The sequence below is a fragment of the Nelumbo lutea genome, chromosome 1 (genome assembly GCF_056320005.1).
Source record: "Nelumbo lutea isolate HS-2025 chromosome 1, American lotus-T2T, whole genome shotgun sequence".
NCBI classification, from domain to species: Eukaryota; Viridiplantae; Streptophyta; class Magnoliopsida; order Proteales; family Nelumbonaceae; genus Nelumbo; species Nelumbo lutea.
This window is the reverse complement of record NC_142684.1, coordinates 121,887,191-121,899,033: the sequence shown is the minus strand read 5'-3', so window position 1 is coordinate 121,899,033 and position 11,843 is coordinate 121,887,191.

Here is an 11,843-nt window from a genome sequence, read left to right as displayed (position 1 = left end):
ATACAAAAATGCTGAATTTTATAAAAATATAAAATATGAAAAATAGAATTGCAAAAAACCAAAAAACTATAAAAAAAAATTATAGTTGATGTAGCGCGATTTGGCAGCTCTCACATGTTAAGTGACTCGGACACTAATTCAAATGATTCCTTGTCAATGCTGAGTTGTTCTATTCTACAAGAGAGAGGGTTAGAGTGCCCGGGTTGTCTTTACCCAGGGTGGGCACTCCGATGGTTAAGTTAGAGAATGTCTTTGAGAATTCTTTAGAAGATGAAAGAGTTTGAGAGCTTGTAATTGCGCATACCTTCTCTCGTAGGAATGGGGACTTTATATAGGTGTGAGTGGTCTGAGCCTTCTCACAATGGGTCTCATGTTCTCGCAGAGTCGTTTCTGCCTAGTCATGTGAGTTATTACATTGGTTACAAAATCTGCTCGGAGGTTACGGTCCGTCTGAATAACTGATGTGTGCAGTTGGTAGGCCAGTCTAACGGTCAATGCATTAATGCTTCGAAGATCTCGGGCTGGTAACGTATCTTTGAGACAAGTTAGTGGGCTCGCTTGGCAAGTTGCCATAGGTTTCTACAACTCGACCGGTCTCTGAGCCAAGTCACTATAAGTTGAGAAACCTATCAGCTCGGCCCGGCCGAGGTGGTAGAGGTTGGCTTGGGCGAGGTGTTTTAGGCCGACTTGTTGAGATAGTTTGCTTACTCAGCGCCAAGGTGTTGCTTGAAGGCCACATGTCGCAATGTGATTCGGATAACCGAATTACCCTTCATCAATGGTAAAAACACAAAAATTGCAAATAAGCAACAAAAAAATTGTGTAAATTACAAAGACCCCCCTGTACTATGACTGTGAGACAAAAACCCCCCTTGACCATTAAGTCAAATGACGGAATGTGTTAAATTACTAAAATACCCCACTAAATTTTTTTCTATTTTCTTATTTTTTTTGCCCTTTTTTCTAATAAAACCTATTTAACCTATTGTTTTCCCTTTTTTCTCTTCTTTTCCCCTCCCTCACCGTCCTCTCTCATTCTTTCTCTCTCCCAACTCTCCGAAATGAAAAGATGGAGGAAACCCATTTCTCATCTTCCCTTTCTTCTCTTCTCCGTCTTCAATCTCGTCTCTATAGCCGTTGCAGACGATGCCGCGATCAAGGGAAACTGTAATGCTTGATAGCCCAACAACAGAAGAGATGGCTGTTCAATCTCTATAGCCATAATAATTGGCTTTTTGCAAAGAAAATCTGCTGCGTGTGAAGGACGAAAGATGGTTTTTACGTAAGGAGAGGAAGCTCTTGTATATGGAAGAATGAAAGCTCTGTAGAGAAATGCTGGATGAGAAAACCTCGTCTAAGAACTAGTATTTATAGGCAACCCTGGACTCGACCTGTTCCCATTTTACTTGGAGATAATAATGTCTCCCGAAAATAAAAATTAATTATTGTTTGTAGCTTTGTAGGCTTGTACTGTATAAGCAAGTGGAGATTTTAAACGCTTCTAACAGCTGGTATCTTTTGCCATGGTTTTTTTCCATATCTTTTCTTTATTTTTCAGTCCCCACTATATCTACAACTCTACAATAAATTTCCCCCTTTTTTTCTACCTTTACCCTTCTCTGTTTTCTTTGAATTGTGTAGTTGAGTTTTCCATTTTCTAACTCGTGACTGGTAAAAAAACATCGTGATTAACCGATTTTAAGTAACCTTTTTGAATGGATATGAAAACTATAATCATGCTTCAAAAATTTACAAGTTAGTTCTGATTATCGCACAAATCAATCAACCCCACTTACAGGTTACCCGAGTACTTCTCCACTAGCCAACAACGTCAAGACAAAAGAGAATGTCAGGGAAGATTTGCTGGTTCAGATTTGTAGAAAATCAGAGCAACAGTGGGCTCGAACCCTTTTAGACTTTGGAGGATTACATATTTTACTTTGATCATAAGATTCGATGATTTGCTTTTTTTGGTGAAATCCACAGATGGGTTTATTGTGGGTTCTTGCTTGCTTCCAAATGGGAATGGGAACTCAGACGATGAAGACCCAGAGAACATGGACCATTCATGTACAAATAAATGTAAGCAAACAGAGAACGATAAAATAATTTTATTTTTTCCATTTCTGGTTCGTAATGCATGAGTTGCTTATACGTATGCATCACATCACATATATAGCATGCTTGGCTCGTTTATCTTGGGTTTGGGCCGCTCTGGAAACTAATTGACGGATAGCGAGATCGCCTCAGTTTGGGTTTGTTTTGAAACGGAACTCAGCCTTTGCATCAGAGAAAAAGGGGAAGGAAAATAAGAGAGAGAGGGAGGACTTCGGAAGTTTGCCGTCGCTGCTGTTCGTGTATCGTGAGGTCGGGGAAGATGAACAGTGTTTTTCTCTCAAATGTAATACGTGAATTAAAAAATATTGCAATCACAGATTTCAAAGGAAGGCTAACAGAAGGGGGTCTTTGTCTCACGGTCATAGTACAGGGAGGCCTTTGTCGCAAAACAAAGTATAGGGGGTCTTTGTAATTTATCCAAAAAAATTTATACTACTTTAAAAAGCACAAATGGCCTCAAGAATATTTCAAGATTTTTTTAGGACAAAATTTACCCCTCTACATTTAAATTTATTGATAAAAAGTGAGGGCAAATAAAGTAATTGGTTATGATATTAAATGAGTTGAAAAGAGATAATTTTATGATATTCAATGCATTCAACTCCCTCTCAATAAATCCAATATTTAATTTATTAACTTGCATTCATGTTCAATGAATTTTATATTTAAGTTATTTTTGTTTCTTCTCATCATTAAGTTCTATTAATTAAATCCAAACTTAATAAATTAATAATTCCAATAACATTAAAGCTTATACTTTTTAAAACATACCTAAAAAAATAGAGTTTTCATCTAGGCGATGGCAAGAAATTAAATATTTTGGGTCAAATGGGTTAATCCATGTTTCCATGACTAAATAATAAAATTCAAAAAAAAAGATAAAATTAAAAAAATTAGAACTTAAAAATTTGGAAGCATTTTTAACATACATATTAAATAATAATAGTATGATAAATAAGAAATGTTTTTATTAATGATGGAAATTAAGTGTAAAATTTAAAACCAATTGGAAATAAAAATATGGGAAAATTCCCAATAGGTACCTTATACTTTAGGCCAAGTGCTAATTTAGTACCCGAACTTTGAAATGCGACAATCTAATACCCGTACATTCGAAATGCAACAATCTAGTACTTACTGTTAATGGACCGTCAGTTATGTATATCACGTGACCTTATGTACGATTTAAAACTTTTGAAAATGTCAAAATTACACTTGAAAATAAAAGATACTGTTCATCATCTTGTTTCTCAAGAACGGAGCCCCGGCTCTCAACAATCCAGATTTCCAAGATACCTATCATCTGTATCTACAATGATCACTATAGTCAGAAGCCAAAAAACCTTGTCAACTATTGTAGTATTGTTTGATTTTTACTTTCCAGAAAGAGACAAAACAACGGATGGCAAATAGGTTTTTTTTGGATGCAAATGAAGGACTTCAAATTAATGAGAGAGAGAGATAATGGAGATATGCGAATGACACTAAATCAGTTGCAGTATATGAGCCTGTCAACGTCTATTATCAAATATGATGACAATATTTTAAAGGATGAAGACATTTCACCCTTTACTTTCGTTGATAAGCTATTTGGCTTTAATGGGGGAAGTTGAGAATGGATGAGAGAATTGACTTAAGCATGAGCAACCCTATCTAGTCCCTCTTATTATTCAGGAAAATTAAATCAATTATGTACCTAGCTTTGCTAGTAAGGATGATAATGGGATCAACAGAGTGAACTTGCTTATACGTGCTACGGAGTCTATTGCAAATGGAGATATAATCAATGTTCAAATTAGAAGATATCAACAGTGGCAACTCTCCCAAACTAGCATAATCCCTGCTGCTTTGCGCTGCATGGGAGAAGAGAGACCCTTGAACAGGGGGAGCGCATGCAATTTTAATAGATTTGGTGGGTGGCTTGGAAAGAACTCTATAGTGGGAAAAAATTGAGGCTTTTGTAATTTCATTTCTGATAGGGAAACCTTGTGAGTTGATTACTTCGCTCTTCTTCTGAAACGATTAACTGAGCCTTTTTAGACACTCTCTAAGGCTGAAGCAGTTCAAAATGTTGTTGAGTTAATGGATGCTTACTCTATAAATCAGGACGACTTGGACACAATCGTGGAGTATCAAAGTTCCAGGGGCACTGAAACCCATTAGGAGCAGAAACAGAGTTTCTGGTTATGGGTGTAGTTGTCGGTCTTCATGCCCATTCTGTGAAAGCGTCTAATGGTCTGAACTTGACTCAGCGGAAGAGAGAGTTTGGCTTTGCCTTTGCTTCTTTTGTCAAACCATGTCATGTGAAAAGGATAACAGAGGAACTGTAATACAAAATTTCAATGCTTTAAAAAACGACCTACAACTGGAGCCGTTCTGGCCACAGGTTTCTGGATCAACGGTTCAACTGTCTATAGGTGCTCAGCCTTTCTCTCTATAATTGCTGCAGACTTGCAGGCTTGCAGATTGCAGATGGTTGATAAAGAAAATTAGATAATACTTGAAGGGCATTTGTGTCTTTTCTCATGACACTTAACGGCTGGTTAACAACAGGTACTAGATTGTCACATTTCGAAAGTTCAGGTACGAGATTGTCGCGATTTAAAGTTCGAGTACTAAATTGGCACTCGGCCTAAAGTACAGGGTAACTATCGGGAATTTTCCCTAAAAATATTTTCCTATTCTCTCTCATTAAATCCTATATTTAAGATATATTTTTCTCATCATTAAATTCTTCCAATTAAATCCACAATATTAATTTTAATAGTATAAAAATAAATATTTTGAAAAGTAATTTGAAAACAAAACCATTTTCCTCCCTCCCGGTGGTGGGTAAGCAGTTCGATCATTTGGGGTCAAATGGATTAATAAATAATTCCATAATTAAATAATAAAAATTTTAAAATAAATAAATATGAAATATAAGAAGTATTTTTATTAATGATGAAAATGGAATAACAAATTTAAAATCTACGGTAGAAATGAAATGATGTTATAGTCAAATAATAAAGTTTTTAAAAATAGAAAATACAAAGAATCAAAAAAATAAAAATAAAAAAGATAGAAAAAATTTTGGGCACATATCTAATGTTATATATTTATAAAAATAAAATATTTGGTATATCTCTAATATTATGCATTCATTATATTGAACAAAAATAAGTATTATAAATAAGAAAAAAAATTCAATGATGGAAATGTAATACAAAATGTAATCTCAACGTAGTAGTCAAACTATTTTTCTTTTTGAGTGGTGGGCTAGTGGTTTGGGTCAAATGATATCATAGAAAAACAAAAATTAATAAGTAAAAATTATTTATATAATGCATATGAAATATATAATTTAAAGGGAAAATTATAATCAAAGCGAGTTAAACATTTAAAATTAGGTTGTAGGTTGGTCCAAAAACCAACAAAACTCTAACAATCAGCTCTACATTTCAAATTATAAAACCCATGCCTTGTCATCAAATGCTTATGTGGTTATCGACAACATGGGGCTCTTAATCCATGTTGGACACAAAAAAAAAACTATACTAAAATAGGTTTTCAATTTCTCTCCCGCTCCCTCTGTTTCTCGATCTCCCTCCCTCCTCTCTCACTCTCGTAGTCATCTCTCAATCTCTCACTCTCTTAACTTTGGTATGTAGCCAAATTAAAACCTCAATTTATCTCTCATTCTCTCTCTCTCTCTCTCTCTCTCTCTCTCTCTCTCTCTCTGTTAATATCTCCTTCTCCCTCATTCTTTCTCCTACTACCCCTCTCATTTCTTTATTTTTCTTATAAACTTTTATAATATTAATTAGACCGTATAAAAAAACTAAAGGGACCGACCACTTGTACAATCAAGTTATAAATTCTATTAAGTTGATGTAATAGTCAAGAGTTTCTTGTGAATTTTTATCAAATTAGTATAATGATTTTTGAACTATACTAAGTTGGTCTCCTGTTCTTTTATATGGTCTGGTTAATGCCATATAAGTGTGTAAGAAAATAGAAAAAAAAAAAGAACAAGAAAATGAGTGTGGGAAAAACTGAGGGAGAATGATAAAATTTACGAGAGAATAAAGGATTGATCGAGAAAGAGAATGTGAGAGATTGGAGGAGAATGATAGGTAAAGAAAGAATGAGAGAAAATGATAGAGAGAACGTAAATACAAAAATTGAAAACCATTTTTATTTATCTTCAAATCACACAATCGTTGAGCAAAGAGAAACAACTGAGAGAGAGAGAGAGAGAGAGAGAGAGAGAGAGAGAGAGAGACTAAAAACCAATTTCTTATTTTTCAATCATCAAACATTAAAGGGCAATTTCAATATAAGCTTTTTGTTGTTCTAACATGGACTAAGAGTCCCATGTTGGTAATAGCCACATAACATGACAGGGATTTTTTTATAATTTGAAAAGTAAAGTCTATTGTTAGAGTTTTGTTGATTTCTAAACTAACATGTAGCCTAATTTTAAATGTATAGCTGGTTCTGACTATAATTTTTCCTAATTTAAAACTAATCTGAAGACAAATCTATTTTCTTATCTAGATGGTGGGTCAATGATCCAACTTTTTTTAAAAACCCATGATGTCATAATTGAATAATAAATATTTAAGAAAAGATAGAACACTAAAAATGAAAATGTATAGAATTTTGTCAAAAACATTTGTGAACATTTCTAATGTTATATATTCATCCTATTAAATAAAAATAATTGTTAAAATAAAAGTTATTTTTATTTATGATAGAAACGGAACACAAAATACAATAATAATAATAATAATAATAATAATAATAATAATAATAATAATAATAATTGATGAAGGGTGATTTGGTCCGACCTAGTAATAGGGGACACGTGGACACAACCTAATTAACAGGGTGACAGCTCATTCCGACACGCCAAGTCTACAACGGATCGAGCTCGGTTAACCAAACCACCTCGGGATGAGTTCACCTCGATGCAAGGTCGCATCAGGACCACCTCGGTCCTAAGGCACTTTGGCGTTCATACCAAGTCAGATCTAAAGAGCACTAGCTCAGATAATACTGACCGACCACTGCATGGCAACCCCGAAGATCTTGCCACCAAATTCCGTGCCTCACGGGATCACGCCTCGTAACAGCTAGCATTATCTCCCACGTCCAATTCAAGCGGAAGTGGTGAACCTGATCAGTTGGGAGCGTTATCCCCAATTAACACAGAAACGGACCTCATCGTGACAAGGATCCCAAAACCACTCCACGAAACCCGTGAACACTTCACTATATAAAGGCTCCACCCTCAAGGGGTGAAAGGTACGCATAATCTCTGCTCTCTAACTCTCTTGCACTCTAAGCTATTATCAGCTCACAATCAAATATTAACTTAAGCATTGGAGCGACCTCGCTGGGTAAGCCACCCCGGGTTCTCTAATTTGCTTTTTTCATATCAACCATGTCTGTCGTCTATTAAAAGCTAGATCATCTCCAGTGGGGAGCAGCTAGATTGTGCAACATCATTTGGCATCTTCTGTGGGAAGCGCTACTAAAAGTCTCTTTCCACCAAAAATCTCAAACTCAAAATCAATGGCATCCTCCAGCAACGCCAGACAGAACAACGAAATGAACGTCTCCGAGGGGCAACCTCAGGTCCCAGTTGTATGCATCGGTCAGTTCACCATGCCTCTCTTTGCAGATGGGGTTCCGACATTGAACATACCTCGAGTCATAGCACCAGTGAATGCCCCACTCCCTTCTATGGTGGGTGCAGCCTTCAATGAGCCCTCTGTGGTTCCCCCAACAGTCGGGCAGAATCAACTTGACGACCCGGTACACTACGTGTGGGCTATTCAAGCTCAAATGCAACAAGTCCAGCAATTTCAGCATTACCAGCGACAGGTTTTGCACCACATCTACCAGCAGCAATTCCCACCACTGTAGCAGAATCAACAACCAAATCCACCTCGACATCCAATAACATAGCAGAACAAGTCTCGCCGTCAGAACAATCGCCCTCCTCGCTAGGGAGAGACTTCCCAGATCCAAAATCCTCTTGGGAGCCAGGTCTCATCCTGCAGTAGGAGGGAAAGGCAAGTCACTCCTCCTGCCTCGCAGCAAGTGAACAGGTCGGGAGACACTCAACCTGCCATAGCTACTTCACCTCGGCCCTCGCAACTTGAAGGTTCGCTTGCAGAGAACTGGTTTGGGGTTATAGCCACGGACTCCAGACGAGACCCTTTTGTTCATAGGAGCCAGTGTCAACAGTCCGAACCACTTCATGCCAAGACATTACCTGACAACACGGAGGTCAGCAGCACCAATGCGGGGCTAGTCAGGAAGCAGCAAAGGTGGTGTCCTAAGGCACGACGAGCAGTAGCTCCAAGCTAACTCGCTGGACCTAGTCAGCCCTAATAGCCTAAAGGTATAGAGGAGGTGAGCTCGGAAGCCATGAAGACTGCTCCCCTCCTCTCCGTGCCATCTCCTTTGTCCTCCGAGCTCCTGGCCACTCCAATGCTGAAGGACTTCAAAGTACCTCCGCTGGATAAGTATGACAGGAAGTTCAACCCAATGATCATGTAGACTCCTTCCAGTCCCAGATGTACCTAGCTGGGGCTGATGAATCTTGCATGTGCATTTCCTTCTCTACGACCTTCAAAGGAGTAGCTCGCACGTGGTACAGAAACCTCGCGCACGGGATGATCAAGAGTTGGGCGCAGTTCATGCAGATGTTCACCTCGCACTTCATCACCAGCAAGAAGTGTTCGAGGTCACAAGAAAGCCTCATCAACATAGTCCAGAGTGAAGGAGAGTCGATTCGAAGCTATATCAAATGCTTCAACGACACTTGTTTGCAGATCCCCGACCTGGATCCTGCTATAAGACTCACGGAAGAAAAGAAGGGTATCACCCACAGGGAATTCGACATCACCGAATTCCTCAAGCTTGTTGATCAGTTAATCAGGACCGAAGAGGAGATGAACCAGAAGACTGAAGCCCCGACGGAGAAGAGAAAAAGGGAAGATGACAACCCAAACAACGGTGGCAGCAAAAGAAGAAAAAGAAAGTCTCCAACCAGGGGAGGAAACAAGTTAGATCAACGTTCTCGAACTCCTCCGATTGAAAGGACGAGCTACACACCCTCAACGCAAAGCAGGGAGAAATCCCCATGGCGATCAAGGATGCCTCTTATGTGAAGTGGCCACCTCGGTTGAGGGGAGATCCCGCCACTAGGAACAGAAATGTTTACTATCACTTTCATAAAGATCACGCTCATAGCACCGAGAATTGTAGAAATCTCCGCGACGAGATAGAAGAACTTATCTATCGCATATACTTGAAAAATTTTGTACAAAAAGATAATAAAAACCAGACAGATCGATAGGGGGAGCAAAGGAGAGATCCTCCTGAGTCTAATAGCTGACAGAGTGAACATCAGCAGAAGCCGCTACCGGAGGAAAGACCGATCCGTGGAGTAATCAATATGATTACTGGCGGGTCTATTGTCGCGGACCGCACCTCGGCAGTGGGGAAGACCTCGGTTCACGAATTGGAACGAGAAGAGTAGAATCCTCCTAAGCGACCAAGGCTCGAAGATCCCATTTTCTTCATAGAGGATGATGCGCGCGGGGTCAGTATCCCCATGACGATGCCCTAGTCATAAAGATGAGGATCAACGACTTCGAGGTGAAGCGCATCCTGGTCAATTCAGGCGGTTCAACGGACATCCTATTCAAGGACGCATTCGACAAGCTCCAGCTCCAGGAAGGCGATCTCAAGCCAACAGATACACCCCTGGTGGGCTTCAGCAGAGAAGAGGTCAGACCGCTAGGTCGAGTCTCAGTACCTGTAGAGGTCGGCACGTGGCCCAACATTGCGAGGTTCGAGCATACATTCTTGGTGGTCACGACTCCCTCCCCATACAATGCCATAGTAGGTCGACCTATTACCCACGCACTCCGCATAGTGGTTTCCACCTACTACCTGGCCATGAAGTTTCCTACGGATTACAGAGTAGGGGTAGTGCGAGGTGACCAGCTCGAGTCTTGCAAATGCTATGTCGCCGCTCTCAAGGGGAAGGGCATGATATAGCGGTTGATGTCGAACTCGAGTAACCTATGGAGTATCCCGAGGAGCGAGCAACGCCAACCGAAGAGACGGACCACATCTCAGTCTCAAAAGAAGATCCAGCCAAAACTCTCCAAATCGAAGCATCGATCGAGGAACTCCTCTGTTTTCAGCTGGTATGCTTTTTACTTAAAAATTTAGACATATTTGCATGGTCCGCGGTAGAGATGCCCGGAATAGATCCTAGAATTATAACTCACAAATTGAACATTGATTTTTTAGTCAGGGCAGTTAGACAGAAAAAATGCAACCTCGCCCCAGAGCACTGGGGGATAGTCGACGAGGAGGTCGGGAAGCTCCTTGCAGCTGATTTCATCAGAGAGGTCCATTACCCGAGTTGGGTGGCTAACCCAGTTCTAGTAAAAAAGGCCAATGGTAAATGGCGCATGTGCATCGATTATATCGACTTGAATTGAGCTTGCCCGAAGGATTGTTTCCCACTCCCTAAGATCGATCGTCTAGTGGATGTGACCTCAGGGCATGAGTTGCTGAGTTTCCTGGACGTGTACTCAAGATACAACCAGATCCGGATGGACCCTGCTAACGAGGAAAAAACGGTATTCATAACCGAACTAGGATTGTATTGTTACAAGGTCATGCCCTTTGCCCTTTGGGTAAAAAACGTTGGGCCAACCTTCCAAAGACTTGTAAATGGACTATTTGAGTCGCTTCATGTCCAAGTTGGTTGATCGCTGCCTACCTTTTTTCAAGGCAATTAAGAAAAATAAGGATTTTGAGTGGACCGAAGAATGCCAGCTTGCCTTCGACAAGCTAAAAAAAAACCTAGCTAGCATCCCGATTCTGACTCGACCCGAGGAGGGAGATGTTTTAAAGCTGTACCTCTCCGCGAGTGATGAGGTAGTCAGCTCGGTACTGATAAAGGAAGTAGATCGGGTCCAACGACCTATCTACTATGTCAGCAAAGTTTTGTAGGACACCGAAACAAGGTACCTAGAGATCGAGAAACTGGCGTACGCGCTGGTCATAGGAGCTCGGAAGTTTCGTCCGTACTTCCAAGCCCACACCATCGTCGTTCTCACCAACAAACCTCTGAGGCAAATCTTACTCAAGCCCGAGGTATCTGGTAGATTGACAAAGTGGGCCATCGAACTCAGTGAGTACGACATCCGGTACAAGCCTCGGACAACGATTAAGGCCCAAGCCTTGGCCGACTTCGTTGCAGAATGCACCTTCAGCACTGCAGTCCCTGGATTGAATGAGCTCGAGCACAGAGTGAAAGCTTCAACCAATGTGGCATTAGCCCCGGTTAGAGCAAGGCCAACCTGGGACGAGGAGCCCTGGATCTTCCACATAGACGGCTCATCTAATCAACAAGGAAGCGGAGCCGACATTATTCTGTACGGGCCAAGCGGGGTGAAGCTGGAGTACGCACTTCGGTTCAAGTTCGTAGCATCTAATAATGAAGTGGAGTACGAAGCACTGATAGCCGAACTCACTCTAGCAAACGAAGTACAAGCAAAACACATCATCATCTGTAGTGATTCCTAGTTCGTGGTCAACTAGGTCATCGACGATTATGAAGCTCGCGACCCCACCATGGCTGTTTATCTAGTCAAGGTTAGGGAAGTTCTACGCAGCTTCTAGTCATATTTCATCAAGCAAATTCC